Raw genomic sequence first — 16408 nt, 5'->3', positions numbered from 1 at the left:
GGGAGCTGCCGTCGTGGCCCCTGTTTTGTCATGTTAGTTCGCCTATGCTATAGTCTCCGGTGGCGGCCGGCGTGTCGCCGGGTAGAATTAGGTCCCCTTTCCTCTGTTTCAGTAGAGTGGATAGCTTCGCGTCGGCCTGAGTTGGGCGTTATTGGTGGACGCCGGCGTGCCCCTGCTAGTTCAGATGTGTTTGTACTAGGCCTGAGGCCATTTAGCATCTTTCAGCCATCGGAGCAATTTCTGTTTCCAAATGAATGACAACCTCTGTCCAATAATGTTGTGGAATGTACGTGGCCTTAACCAGCCGGCGAAACGCACGGCAATCTGTGAAGTAGTTACGGCAAACAATGCTGTAATCCTATGCCTGCAGGAAACTAAGATAGATATCTGGACGCCCAGCCTCGTGTAACGCCCACGATGCGGCTATATCTCCCACGTGTCGAGGCACGACTTAGAGGCATAACCGCATAGTGGTTTTGTCGCAAGAAGGGTCATCTTCACACAATCCCATGTAATGAATAAGACTGGGATAAAGAGTTGGCTTACAATCGGCACTTCACACAATACATAAATATCATTCATACATCATCCAAAATACAATCATATAGACCGAGTACGGTCAAAATCCAGATGAAAATAAGACAACCCCAAATGCTAGATCCCCGATCGTCCCAACTGGGCTCCACTACTGATCATCAGGAAAATACACATAGTAACGGCCACGTTCCTCGTCGAACTCCCACTTGAGGTCGACGCCATCATCTGCACTGGCATCGTCGGCACCTGCAACTGGTGTTGGAAGTATCTGTGAGTCACGGGGACTCAGCAATCTCACACCCGCGAGATCAAGACTATTTAAGCTTATAGGACAAGGAGGTGCAAAGAGGTGGAGCTGCAGCGACAAAATCATATATGGTGGCTAACTTGCGTAAATGAGAGCGGGAAGAGAAGCAAAGGAACGGACGTCATCTAGCAATGACCAAGAAGAGGTCCTGAACGCCTACTTACGTCATACATAACACAGACCGTGTTCACTTCCCGGACTCCGCCGAGAAGAGACCATCACGGCTACACACGCACTTGGTGTATTTTAATTGGGTCAAGTGACAAGTTATCTACAACCGGACATTAACAAATTCCCATCTGCCTCATAACCGCGGGCACGGCTTTCGAAAGATAATACCCTGCAGGGGTGTCCCAACTTAGCCCATCATAAGCTCTCACGGTCAACGAAGGATAAACCTTCTTCCGGAAAGACCCGATCAGTCTCAGAATCCCGGTTTACAAGACATCTCGACAATGGTAAAACAAGACCAGCAAAGCCTCCCGAATGTGCCGACAAATCCTGATAGGAGCTGCACATATCTCGTTCTCAGGGCACACCGGATTGTCCAAGCTTCCGATAGGCCAGACCAAAGTTGCCCCTGGTGGCCACCGGCGACTGACAGTTTGGACCAATACTCAGAGGAGCACTGGCCCGGGGGTTTAAATAAAGATGACCCTCGGGCTCTAGAAAACCCGGGGGAAAAAGGTATAGGTCGCAAATGGTAAAACCAAGGTTGGGCCTTGCTGGAGGAGTTTTATTCAAGGCGAACTGTCAAGGGGGTCCCATAAATCACCCGACCGTGTAAGGAACGCAAACTCAAGGAACATAATCCCGGTATAACAGTATCTAGGGCGGCAAGAGTGGAACAAAACACCAGGCATAAGGCCGAGCCTTCCACCCTTTACCAAAATATATAGATGCATTAATTAAATAAGAGATATTGTGATATCCCAACATATCCATGTTCCGACATAGAACAAACTTCAACTTCACCTGCAACTAGCAACGCTATAAGAGGGGCTGAGCAAAAGCGGTAACATAGCCAAACAACGGTTTGCTAGGAAAGGATGGTTAGGGACTGACAAGGCTGAAATAGGAGATATGATATAGCAAGTGATAGGTAGCGAGCATGGCAATAGAGCGAACAACTAGCATAGCAAAGATAGAAGTGATTTCGAGGGGTGGTCATCTTGCCTGCAAGATTCTCAGAGTTGTCGAAAGCTTGATCCTCGTAAGCGTACTCGACAGGTTCCTCGTTCACGAACTCGTCTCCCGGCTCTACCCAAGACAAGAACACAAACAAACGGAAACACAATCAACAACGAGAAATGCACAAGCAACATGATGCAAGACATGTATGATATGCAAGATATGATATGCGATGCGTATGCGTGCTCCGGAAGGAAAATGATGAACATGGCAGTAACTTGGCAAACCAAGCATGCCATTGGAAAGATGAGATGATTTCGGTCGAAATCGGTATAAAGATCACCGGAATCGGATGCACGGTTTGCAAATGGCAAGCAAAACAAGAATGACACTAATCTGCGATAAACAGCAAGATAGCACTTAAAATGCAACAAGTAGCAATGCTACAGCACCCCAACATATAAACAAAGCACATGGCAGTAATCTACAGGAGATGCATGACAAAATATGAACAATGAGCTACGGCTAGTTCACAACCTATCAAGCTCAAACAAGCATGGCAAAAGTGCAAAAGATTACAGGTTCACAGACTTGGTGAAAAACTGGACATGGCAGAAATCAGCATCATGTAGCAATGTTCAGAGCACGAAATCAACATGCTACAGGAACTTAACATAGCAAAACAAGGCATGGTAGTGTTCTACTAAAAGCACATGACAAAAGTCCCTTAGTGACAATAAGCCAAAAAGGATCAGAAGCTATGATGGCAAGCATGTAAACATAGCAAGTTTCGTTATCAGGTTTCAGACTTGGCAGAAAACAGAGCATGGCAGAAATATTAATATGTAGGCCTCTTTATGAGCTTGATGCACTCACTACAGAGAAATGCATGACAAACCAAGCATACCTACAGCAAGATGGCATGTTTATGAAGCTATACATGGCAAGAACAATTGCATAGCATGTATGGATAAACTACAATAAGCTTGGCAAAAATGCATGTCATGTTAAGAATCTGTCAGAAATATTTTATAGCAAAAGTAGAGCAAGATTGAGTCATGCTATGTTACTCTAAAATTGCAAAAAATTGCAGGAATGGATCAATTACAACTATAGCTACAAAACATCCTTACTGAACATCTCCAAAATATGCATGGATCTCTCTGTAGCATCAAGTTTACATGGCAACAAAATTACAGCAGACAAGGACTTGGAGAAATCACCAAGTCTCTGAAATCAGAAATATTACGGGGCCTACTTTGCATGCTTGTGCTAGTCACCACAGAGATCACAAAAATACATGGGCTATACCACTGGAAAGATGGCATGGCATACTTCAAAACACATGTAGAGCTCATGCTCAAAAGATGCACAGATTAAATGATATAAAAATGACAAATCTCCAAGTTCTGATAAAACCAGAGATTAACAACAACTAGCCCTCTTCCGACGAAGATTTGGGCATCAAGATGACCTCTAATGAAAATGGTGCAATTGAACAAAATGAAGAGCATTACGAGACGAACAATTCGACATATTACATGCGCGAATCGGAGCTACATGCACGAAGTTATCACATCTCGAACAGGAGCACATGCTGATGGAAATGACACAAGCCCTGAGCATATCTTCAAGAATTTGATTGACTCGCTCGACTTGGCCACTAGTTTGAGGGTGGAAAGCTGTGCTGAAGCGAATGTTAGTGCCCATGGCCTTCTAGAAGGAGTCCCAGAACTTAGAGGTGAAGATACTTCCACGATCAGAAGAAATCAATTGTGGAATGCCGTGCAAGGAGACAATTCTGGAAGTGTAGAGCTCTGCCAGCTGAGCTGCTATGATGGATTCTTTGATAGGAAGGAAATGAGCCACTTTAGAGAGCTTGTCGATGACAACGAAAATAGCATCATTTCCGCGCTTGGATTTGGGAAATCCAGTCACGAAGTCCATTTCGATATGATCAAACTTCCATTCTGGGATAGCAAGAGGTTGGAGGAGACCAGCTGGTCGTTGGTGTTCTGCTTTCACTCTTCGACAGACATCACATTCATTCACGAATTGAGCAATTTCTCGCTTCATTCGAGTCCACCAATACGACTGCTTGAGGTCATGATACATCTTCGTACTTCCAGGATGAATGGAAAGGAGAGAATTGTGCGCCTCGTTCATTATGACTTTCCGTAGATCACCTTTAGGAACCACAATCCGGTCCTCGAAGAACAAAGTGTCTCTGTCATCAATGCGATAGCACTTGTATTTGGAAAGACCCTTGTCGATACCACGTTTCACCTTCTTCACCATGGCATCAAGGAGTTGTGCCTCACGAATTTGATCTTCCAAAGTAGGAGATACAATGAGGTTGGCAAGAAAGCCTTGAGGAACAACTTGGAGATTCAGCTTGCGGAAAGCTTCACAAAGATCCGGTTGGAAAGGCTTGAGAATTAAGCTGTTGCAATAAGCTTTCCTGCTTAAAGCATCTGCAATGACATTTGCTTTGCCTGGAGTATATTCGATACTCGGATTGTACTCTTGAATCATTTCGACCCATCGAGTCTGCCTGAGATTGAGATTGGGCTGCGTGAAGATATACTTGAGACTCTTGTGATCAGTGAAAATGTCCACTTGTCTTCCCAACAAGAGATGTCTCCACGTAACCAAAGCATGGACAACTGCCGCCAACTCAAGATCGTGAGTGGGGTAGTTCTTCTTGTTGGGCTTCAACTGCCGAGAGGTATAGGCCACAACTTTCTTCTCTTGCATTAACACAGCACCGAGACCTTGGAGAGAAGCATCACAAAAAACTTCATACGGCTTGGATTCATCAGGAGGAGTCAAGACAGGAGCTGTGACTAGTTTCTGTTTGAGAGTGTTGAAAGCAACGTCACACTCAGGAGACCAGACGTACTTCACATGCTTCTGTAGGAGGTTGGAAACAGGCTTTGCAATCTTGGAAAAATTCTCAACGAATCTTCGGCAATAGCTTGCAAGACCCAGAAAACTGCGGAGCTGCTTGACGTTTTGAGGAGGTTCCCAATCCAGAACTGCGGACACCTTCTCGGGGTTTACAGCGATGCCTTTGGCGGAGATGATGTGACCAAGGAAAAGAACTTCATCGAGCCAGAACTCACATTTGGAGAACTTCGCATAGAATTGATACTCTCTGAGCTTGTCGAGCACCAATCGCAAATGTTTGGCATGATCCTGCTTATTCTTGGAGAAGACCAAGATATCATCGAGATACACCAGAACGAATTCATTGGTATAGGGGTTGAAGATGAAATTCATCATCCGAGAGAACACCGGAGGAGCATTGACAAGGCCGAAAGACACGACAGTATATTCATAAGAACCAAAGCTTGTTCTGAATGCTGTCTTGGGAATATCTTCTTCACGAATGCGAATCTGATGATAACCCATACGAAGGTCAAGCTTCGAGAATACTTTAGCGCCCTTGAGTTGCTCAAATAGCTCATTGATGTTGGGAAGTGGATACTTGTTCTTGATTGTCTTCTTGTTCAATGGACGGTAGTCGACGCAAAGTCGGTCCGTGCCATCCTTCTTCTTGACAAAAAGAACACCACAACCCCATGGAGAAGAACTCGGTCTGATCAAACCCAGACGTTCTTGTTCATCGAGCTGCTTCTTCAATTCCTTCAGCTCGTTTGGTCCAAGCTTGTATGGACGCTTGCAAACGGGTACAGTACCAGGCTCTAGTTCGATAACGAACTCAACTGGCCGGTGCGGAGGCATACCCGGAAGCTCTTCTGGAAAGACATCTTGATACTCGCAAACGACTGGAATTTGAGAGATGGCATCCAATTCGCCCTTCTCATTGAGAGAGAAAAACCGAATGGTTTCATCACGAGCGGCAAAAACAATCACATCCTCAGACGAGTGTGTCAATTGAATTTCCCTGGCAGCACAATCAAGTCGAGCCTTGTGCTTAGAAAGCCAGTCCATCCCGAGAATAAGATCAATATCCGAATCACCAAGAACAATTGGAGAAGACTGAAATGCATAATCGCCCATCTTGATGGTAACATTCGGAACCATGGAACTTGCATTCATGCATTTGCCTGGAGAGACAACTGCTAACGGCCTAGGCAATCCTTGGAAATGCAATTCATGCTTGGATGCAAAAGGTCTTGATATGAAAGAAAGAGATGCACCAGTATCAAAAAGAACTTTTGCAGGAATATCGTTAATAGGAAGATTACCCATTATCACATCAGTAGATTCCTCCGCTTGAGCTGCATTCATCATGTTCACCTTTGCAAACTTTGGGTTATGCTTGACCACTGCATTGCTGGAAGATCTGACAGGAGGAGGAGGAGGAAGACGCCTCTGGTTGAAGCACTTGTTAGCATAGTGACCTTTCTGCTGACATTTGTTGCAAGTCACCTCTGAGAGTGGACGGTGATAAGGAGCATTGGACTTGGGAGCTTGATTCTGAGACTTGTTCTGATAGCCAGAGTTGGAAGAGTTTGAAGAACCATGGCCACCTTTGTTCTTCTGCTGGTAAGGCTGACGAAACGAAGGAGGAGGAGGCAACCAGAACTTCTGTTGCTTAGCTGTCACAAGTGAGGAAGAAGAAGACTGAACTGCATCCCTGACTCTCTTCTTAGAAGCCTCACACTTGAGCTGAGCAGCCTCTTGCTTCAGTGCCATATTGTAGAATTGATCAAACTGAGTAGGCTCAACAAGAACGAGAGCTAACTGCAGATCCTCTTTAAGGCCACCTCTGAAGTGATAGATCATGCTCTTCTCATCAGGAACGTCTTGTTTAGCGAAGCGAGCAAGTTTCTGAAACTGAATGTTGTATTGATACACAGACATGTTTCCTTGCTTGAGATTGCGGAACTCCTCACGCTTGCTCTCAACAACACTTTGTGGAATGTGGTGCGCTTTGAAGTCCCGACAGAAGTCAGTCCAAGTAATCACACGACCTCCTCTGGAATCTTTGTATTGTTGAAACCAATCAGCAGCTTGGTCCTTGAGCTGGAAAGAAGCGAACTTGACAAAGTCCTCAGGCCTGACATTGCTACATTCAAAATGCTTGTTGATGTCCACGAGCCAATCATCGGCATCCGTGGCCTCGGCACAGTAGCTGAAAGACTTGGGCTGATTTGCGAGAAACTGGTTGAGAGTGGCAAAGTGAAACTGATTGTTGCCTTGACCTTGATTGCCTTGATTGCCTTGCCCTTGAGTACGTTCTTGCAAGAGTTGCAGAATCATCTGAGCATTGGCGTTGGTGGCTGCCATGATTGATTGCCATGCCTCTGGAGGTGGAGGTGGTGGCGGAGGGTTCGCTTGACTCCCTTCATTGCGATCCGGATTCTGACGCGTTGGCGGAGCCATCCTGAAGAGGGTGACATCCGTTAGCATCTTGATAGACAAAAGATAAGTAGAATCAACGGATAGAAATTGCAACATATAGTCTTCACAAAAACATTCGAACGAAGATGAACGAATGACTTCCGTAGTAAACCATCACACTTCCATAAGTTGAGAAGCCACTTGAAAAAGATATGGAATGAACATATGAATTCGAAGGGAACTCGAATACCACAATACAAAATAAAACCAAGTATTGGCTTGCAGAATAAGCCGGAACAAACATATGATAGAAATTTCGTCCGAAGTTTTCGTGGTGGGGCCCACACGGGCTCAATCGTACAGCACCATCATGTACAAGGCTGTGCACATGACATACGAAGCGTCCCCGAGTCGGCAAAGCCATGGACTCTTTAAGACACAGCGAGACCACTGTAAAATCAACCGTATACAGGCGGACCACTAGACGTCGAACCCCAATCTCATATCATGCGTCTGTCGGAAAGAAATCCTAAGGCTACTAGAATTCCCACTTATAAACTCCCGAAACTTTCTGGTTATGCAATCTGGTGTAGGGGATACAGGGGACACAAATATATATCACCCAAACTAGCAATTTCTAGATCCAGCTGTATCCATCCGTCAACACATAACCAAGAAACCTTCGAAAATCGTTTACCTCAACCTTCGAAAAACATCCGTTATACAAGTTATGGCAATACTCCCGAACTCCCGCCCCAGTACTGGGTGGCGTCGAGGTGATCTCACCAACAACTGCATAAAAGAGATTTCGATGTCGGCGAAACTCAGGTATTCCAGAACTGCAACGATAAAATTGTGACGACAACACCTCGGAGCTCAACTCCCCGGGACACTGCCACAACCCCTAAATGACAGGAGGCACCAAGAACAATGTTCTCATCACAAATCGATCGGAACGATTCCAAGATACCCGCGTGATCCTAAAAAATTTTATAGTGAAATTTGAGGAGAGAACAGTCAAAACTTCTACGTCAGGAGACCTCACCAGAGCGACGAAGGGACTGAGGAGTAAAAAGAATCCTACTCTCCGATATATATAATCCTAAGACTCAAAACATTTTGTTCTAGACTCAACAACGTCAGCGATTCAATCAAGCAGGGGGCTCCTAAGTCGGGGATGGCTCTGATTACCAACTTGTAACGCCCACGATACGGCTATATCTCCCACGTGTCGAGGCACGACTTAGAGGCATAACCGCATAGTGGTTTTGTCGCAAGAAGGGTCATCTTCACACAATCCCATGTAATGAATAAGACTGGGATAAAGAGTTGGCTTACAATCGGCACTTCACACAATACATAAATATCATTCATACATCATCCAAAATACAATCATATAGACCGAGTACGGTCAAAATCCAGATGAAAATAAGACAACCCCAAATGCTAGATCCCCGATCGTCCCAACTGGGCTCCACTACTGATCATCAGGAAAAGACACATAGTAACGGCCACGTTCCTCGTCGAACTCCCACTTGAGGTCGACGCCATCATCTGCACTGGCATCGTCGGCACCTGCAACTGGTGTTGGAAGTATCTGTGAGTCACGGGGACTCAGCAATCTCACACCCGCGAGATCAAGACTATTTAAGCTTATAGGACAAGGAGGTGCAAAGAGGTGGAGCTGCAGCGACAAAAGCATATATGGTGGCTAACTTGCGTAAATGAGAGCGGGAAGAGAAGCAAAGGAACGGACGTCATCTAGCAATGACCAAGAAGAGGTCCTGAACGCCTACTTACGTCATACATAACACAGACCGTGTTCACTTCCCGGACTCCGCCGAGAAGAGACCATCACGGCTACACACGCACTTGGTGTATTTTAATTGGGTCAAGTGACAAGTTATCTACAACCGGACATTAACAAATTCCCATCTGCCTCATAACCGCGGGCACGGCTTTCGAAAGATAATACCCTGCAGGGGTGTCCCAACTTAGCCCATCATAAGCTCTCACGGTCAACGAAGGATAAACCTTCTTCCGGAAAGACCCGATCAGTCTCGGAATCCCGGTTTACAAGACATCTCGACAATGGTAAAACAAGACCAGCAAAGCCTCCCGAATGTGCCGACAAATCCCGATAGGAGCTGCACATATCTCGTTCTCAGGGCACACCGGATTGTCCAAGCTTCCGATAGGCCAGACCAAAGTTGCCCCTGGTGGCCACCGGCGACTGACAGTTTGGACCAATACTCAGAGGAGCACTGGCCCGGGGGTTTAAATAAAGATGACCCTCGGGCTCTAGAAAACCCGGGGGAAAAAGGTATAGGTCGCAAATGGTAAAACCAAGGTTGGGCCTTGCTAGAGGAGTTTTATTCAAGGCGAACTGTCAAGGGGGTCCCATAAATCACCCGACCGTGTAAGGAACGCAAACTCAAGGAACATAATCCCGGTATAACAGTATCTAGGGCGGCAAGAGTGGAACAAAACACCAGGCATAAGGCCGAGCCTTCCACCCTTTACCAAAATATATAGATGCATTAATTAAATAAGAGATATTGTGATATCCCAACATATCCATGTTCCGACATAGAACAAACTTCAACTTCACCTGCAACTAGCAACGCTATAAGAGGGGCTGAGCAAAAGCGGTAACATAGCCAAACAACGGTTTGCTAGGAAAGGATGGTTAGGGACTGACAAGGCTGAAATAGGAGACATGATATAGCAAGTGATAGGTAGCGAGCATGGCAATAGAGCGAACAACTAGCATAGCAAAGATAGAAGTGATTTCGAGGGGTGGTCATCTTGCCTGCAAGATTCTCAGAGTTGTCGAAAGCTTGATCCTCGTAAGCGTACTCGACAGGTTCCTCGTTCACGAACTCATCTCCCGGCTCTACCCAAGACAAGAACACAAACAAACGGAACCACAATCAACAACGAGAAATGCACAAGCAACATGATGCAAGACATGTATGATATGCAAGATATGATATGCGATGCGTATGCGTGCTCCGGAAGGAAAATGATGAACATGGCAGTAACTTGGCAAACCAAGCATGCCATTGGAAAGATGAGATGATTTCGGTCGAAATCGGTATAAAGATCACCGGAATCGGATGCACGGTTTGCAAATGGCAAGCAAAACAAGAATGACACTAATCTGCGATAAACAGCAAGATAGCACTTAAAATGCAACAAGTAGCAATGCTACAGCACCCCAACATATAAACAAAGCACATGGCAGTAATCTACAGGAGATGCTTGACAAAATATGAACACTGAGCTACGGCTAGTTCACAACCTATCAAGCTCAAACAAGCATGGCAAAAGTGCAAAAGATTACAGGTTCACAGACTTGGTGAAAAACTGGACATGGCAGAAATCAGCATCATGTAGCAATGTTCAGAGCACGAAATCAACATGCTACAGGAACTTAACATAGCAAAACAAGGCATGGTAGTGTTCTACTAAAAGCACATGACAAAAGTCCCTTAGTGACAATAAGCCAAAAAGGATCAGAAGCTATGATAGCAAGCATGTAAACATAGCAAGTTTCGTTATCAGGTTTCAGACTTAGCAGAAAACAGAGCATGGCAGAAATATTAATATGTAGGCCTCTTTGTGAGCTTGATGCACTCACTACAGAGAAATGCATGACAAACCAAGCATACCTACAGCAAGATGGCATGTTTATGAAGCTATACATGGCAAGAACAATTGCATAGCATGTATGGATAAACTACAATAAGCTTGGCAAAAATGCATGTCATGTTAAGAATCTGTCAGAAATATTTTATAGCAAAAGTAGAGCAAGATTGAGTCATGCTATGGTACTCTAAAATTGCAAACAATTGCAGGAATGGATCAATTACAACTATAGCTACAAAACATCCTTACTGAACATCTCCAAAATATGCATGGATCTCTCTGTAGCATCAAGTTTACATGGCAACAAAATTACAGCAGACAAGGACTTGGAGAAATCACCAAGTCTCTGAAATCAGAAATATTACGGGGCCTACTTTGCATGCTTGTGCTAGTCATCACAGAGATCACAAAAATACATGGACTATACCACTGGAAAGATGGCATAGCATACTTCAAAACACATGTAGAGCTCATGCTCAAAAGATGCACAGATTAAATGATACAAAAATGACAAATCTCCAACTTCTGATAAGAACCAGAGATTAACAACAACTAGCCCTCTTCCAACGAAGATTTGGGCATCAAGATGACCTCTAATGAAAATGGTGCAATTGAACAAAATGAATAGCATTACGAGACGAACAATTTGACATATTACATGCGCGAATCGGAGCTACATGCACGAAGTTATCACATCTCGAACAGGAGCACATGCTGATGGAATTTTATGACTTTGGAAAAAAATCGAAGGCTAGGAAAGTCAACGGGGACGGGAGATGTACCAGATCCCGATCGGGCCGGCTCCTCGAGCTCGGCTCGCTCGCCAGTCGGGAGGGAAGAGGAGGCGGGCGCCGGCGGAGGAGAGGGTCGCCGGAGGTGGGGGTCGCCGGAGGGGCGGCGGTGAGGGAGGCCGGAGGCGCGGGCCTCGGGCGGCGGGGCACGGCGCCGGCGGCGGAGATGGCGGCGGGGCACGGCCGTCGGCGGCGGAGATGGCGGCGGGGCACGGCCGTCGGTGGCGGAGATGGCGGCGGGGCACGGCCGTCGGTGGCGGCGCGCCGGCGCGCGGGACGAGGCGCTCGGGCCAGCGGCGGCGGCGGGCGGGCCCCGCGGGCCGGTTGCGGGCCGCGCGGGCCGGCGGCGGCGGCGGAGAGAGAGGCGGGTGAGGTGGCGCGCGCCGATTGGCTGCGGCCGGTGCGTCCGGCCGGCGGCGGACGTGTCCGGCGCGGCGCGAGGAGAGGGTTAGGGTTTCGTCTGCAAATGCGTTTTTCGGGATGCCCACTCATTTATAGGTAGAGGGAGCTAGGAGACTCCAAATGAGGTGCGGTTTTCGCCCACACGATCGTGATCGAACGACCTAGAGCATGGAAGAGAGTTTGGTGGGCTTTGGGCTGGTTTTGGAGGGGTTTTTTGCTGGACACTCAAATGGACATAGCGGAGGCCCGGTTAATCGTTGGAGTACCAAACGACCTCCGAATGGAACGAAACTTGACCGGTAGTCTCCGGGTGGTATATTAAGACCACATGACAAGCCTCGGTCCATTCCGGGAAAGTTTGACACACGCACACGAAAGAAAACTAGAGGGGTGCACCGGAGGAGATAGGAGCGCCGGATTGGAAAACGGACAACGGGGAAAATGCTCGGATGCATGAGACGAACACGTATGCGAATGCAATGCACATGATGACATGATATGAAAATGCATGACATGAAAAAATACAAAACGAAAGACAAAACCCAACAACGGAGGGAAAAACATATCACATAGCCGGAAATGGCAAGAGTCGGAGTTACAAATATGGCAAGTTACATGCGGGGTGTTACACCTCGTCAGGGAGATCGACGGTGCTGCCCTGACTGAATGTGTAGTCCTCCCTGCGATCGGCTCTCGCGGTGGAGCTGCTATCTTCTGGAATAGCGAGCTGGTCAGCATTGCATCGCACGCCATTGGCGAGTTCGCGATCACTACAAAAGCGACTCTACTCCGGCAATCCAAAATCTTTTGGCTCACCACTGTGTACGGCCCAGCAGACGACGCTAGGAAGAATGCATTCCTAGTGGAATTAGCTAGAACTGCTCCACCACCAACTGATCCTTGGCTCATCAATGGAGATTTCAACCTGATCTACGAGGCAAGGGACAAGAACAATTACCTCCTGAACCGCAAGGTCATGGGCATGTTTAGACGAGCAATCGACAACACCGGCCTGAAAGAGATCAAGTGCAAAAACCGCCGCTTCACCTGGAGTAACGAGTGCGAGAACCCAACGCTCGTCTGCATTGACAAGTTTTTCTGCAACTGCAGCTGGGAAGATCTGTTCCCCTCTAGTATGCTGATGGCAGCATCCACGGCGTGCTCTGACCACTGCCCTCTGCTCCTAGCCGACACAGCTGCCCCCCGCCGTCGCGCCAGATTCAAATTTGAAAGTTTCTGGCCACAGTTCCCGCGCTTCCACGAGACAGTTGATCATGCCTGGAACAGACCTCTGCAGAGCAACTGCGCTTTCAAATCTCTATCGATCAAGTCGGCGCGTACTGCAAGAGACCTGAAGATCTGGAGCTCCTCCCTCTTTAGTGATGCTAAGCTCCAATTCCACAACAGAGATTATTCTGCGCCTCGACATAGCCCAGGAGTCCCGCAACCTCACCACACCAGAGTTCAATCTCCGTCGAGTCCTCAAGCAACGACTGCTCGGCCTCGCTGCGATCGAGCGTGCGCGCAAGCGGCAAGCCTCCCGGCTAACCTGGCTCAAGCTGGGCGATGCGGGAACTAAGTTCTTCCATGCAAAGATGCGATCGCGATGAAGGAAAAACTTCATCTACAGCCTGCAAACAAGCAATGGGATCACCATGTCACACGAGGACAAAGAGGCAGTCATCTTCGAGCATTTCAACTCCGTCCTCGGCTCCAAAGGAGCCCGGACTAGAGCCATCGAGTGGAGCCAGCTACAACTGCCTGCAATAAGAGGAGGAGGCCTCGACAACCCATTCTCTGAAGCAGAGGTTTGGGAGGCGATCAAGGCCTCGCCAGTAGAAAAAGCCCTGGGTCTGGACGGCTTCATAGGAGTTTTCTTCCGTAGTTGTTGGCAAACTATCAAGCACAACATCATGAAGGTTTTCCAACAGTTCTACTACATTGCCGGCAACAATCTTGCTACACTCAACTCCGCCCTGGTAGTCTTGATCCCAAAAAAGGATGGCACGGCAACAGTTTCAGACTACAGGCCAATCTCTGTAGCTAAGCTAATCACCAAAGTCCTCTACATGCGGCTCTCCAACCTCATCGACTCCATAATCTCACCGGCGCAATCTGCTTTCCTGGCAAAGAAAAGCACGCATGATAGTTTCCTTTATGTCCAAAATGCAGTTAGGTCTCTGCACAGAACAAAAACACCAACGCTTCTGATCAAGCTTGAGATAGCAAAAGCTTTCGATAATGTATCCTGGGAGTATCTTCTCGAGCTCCTTCAAGCCCTAGGCTTCTTGGCGAGATGGCGAGACTGGATCACCATGCTTTTAGCGTCTTTGACCTCCTCTTTCCTGCTAAATGGCGCGGTGGGCAAGAAAATTTTACACTACCGAGGGCTCAGGCAGGGTGATCCCCTGTCCCCGCTCCTGTTCATCATCGCCATAGACCCCTGCATCGGCTCCTCTAGCGCGCCATGGAGCTAGGCCAGCTAGACTCACTGCCAGGCAGAGATCTCTCACTGTGTGTGAGTCTATATGCAGACGATGCCATCATCTTTGCTAACCTGGTGAAAGAGGAGATCGACGCCCTGATGGATATCATCCACGAGTTCGGACAAGCTTCAGGTCTGAAAGTGAACCTGCTGAAATCTTCAGTCACTGCTATTAGGTGCGACCTCATCGATCTGCAGCAAGTGCTTCAGAATTTCGGTGGGCAACAAACCCAATTCCCCATGAGTTATCTTGGGCTGCCTGTCACCATCTCTAGACTGTGCATAGTGCACCTGCAGTTCATCCTGGACTGAATCAGAGTGCGCCTGGCAGGATGGAAGGGACAACTTTTGTCCATAGCAGTAAGGCGCGTTCTCCTGAGAAGCGTGCTCAGTGCACTCCCCACTTTTGCACTGATTGTTTTGAAGGTGCCAAAGAAGCTCCTAGCCGAGGTGGACAAGATCAGAAGACGTTTTCTATGGGCTCAAGAGGAAGAGGTCAGTGGTGGGAAATGCAAAGTAAACTGGCCTGTGGTGTGCACTCCGATCGACAACGGTGGACTTGGCATTCCAAACCTACACCGATTCAGCCGTGCCCTCAGACTCAGGTGGCTCTGGTTCTCCTGGGTAACACCCAACATGCCTTGGGTGGGCATGCAGCTGCCATGCGATCAAGGTGACAAGGATCTGTTCAACGCCTCAACAATGGTGACGCTGGGAGATGGGAAGACGGCCAGCTTCTAGGACAGCTCCTGGACCGGCGCAAGAACTCTGAAAATGGAGTTCACAGAGCTCCACAAGCACTCAAGAAGGAAGAACAGGACCATCCATGCTGCACTACTGAATGACACTTGGATTGCTGATCTGGCTCACGGGAACACGCAACAACTATGGCCTGAGGTGATCCGCCTGAACAGATGGCTCATCTCCGAGAACCTGAGCCTAAATGACCAGCTGCAAGACACCATTAGCTAGATGGAAGCATACGGCCTCGGGATCTTTTTCCACCAGCTCGGCCTACAACTGCCAATTCCAAGGGATGATCAAGACAAATTTCAAAAAGATGCCATGGTAGGTTTGGGCACCGGCCCGGCTGAAATTTATGGTCTGGTTGCTACTCAAGAACAGACTATGGTGCAATGACCGGCTCCAAAGAAGAGGTTGGCCAAATGAGTACTTCTGCCAGCTTTGCCTTAGAAATCTGGAGACCTCGCAACACCTTTTCTGGCAGTGCCCTTTCTCAGCAGAAATCTGGACAAGAACTGCCCAAGGGAACGGATGCAGTTCCATGCACCCCACAAACTGGCAACACAAGAGCAAAGCCGTGGAGATTATAACTGAGATCATAAATGGTGCAAGGCCTGAGCACAAGAAGGGAGTCAAGACAATGATCGTTGTGGTGCTGGGAGGCATTTGGCATCTACAAAACGAGTGCGCCTTCAGGCAAAAGATAGCAAACATGACTGAAACCATGGCGAGCATAAGAAGGACGTTCGAGTTATGGCGCCAAGCAGGAGCAGTTCACCTAGAGCACCCTTTCTAGGACCCTCCCTGAGGGATCAACATGCTAGTCTAGCCTTTCGCTAGTTCTTTTCTATCATATCAATATATGCCAGCCATCAGCTGGTCCGTTCAAAAAAAAGCAATAAGAGGCAATGGATACCGTTTCGTCCCCAAAGGTGGGACGTTCCCTACCGAAAACCATCATGCTTGTTGTGAGAAGCTTCGGTTTGTGAGAAGCATATACCCAGACCTGCCCCAAATGGGACAAAATTTGTACCACGGCATGTTGAT

The 16408-nt window shown here is 47.6% G+C and overlaps 1 pseudogene; it reads left to right on the top strand.

The window, feature by feature from the left end:
• Positions 1-250: 250 nt before the first annotated feature.
• LOC141025413 (uncharacterized) lies at positions 251-16157 on the top strand (annotated as a pseudogene).
• The last annotated feature ends 251 nt before the right edge of the window (positions 16158-16408 follow it).

Source organism: Aegilops tauschii, chromosome 6 (assembly GCF_002575655.3).
Source record: "Aegilops tauschii subsp. strangulata cultivar AL8/78 chromosome 6, Aet v6.0, whole genome shotgun sequence".
NCBI lineage: Eukaryota > Viridiplantae > Streptophyta > Magnoliopsida > Poales > Poaceae > Aegilops > Aegilops tauschii.
Note: the sequence above shows the minus strand (reverse complement) of the source record. Positions and strands in the feature narration are given on the sequence as shown.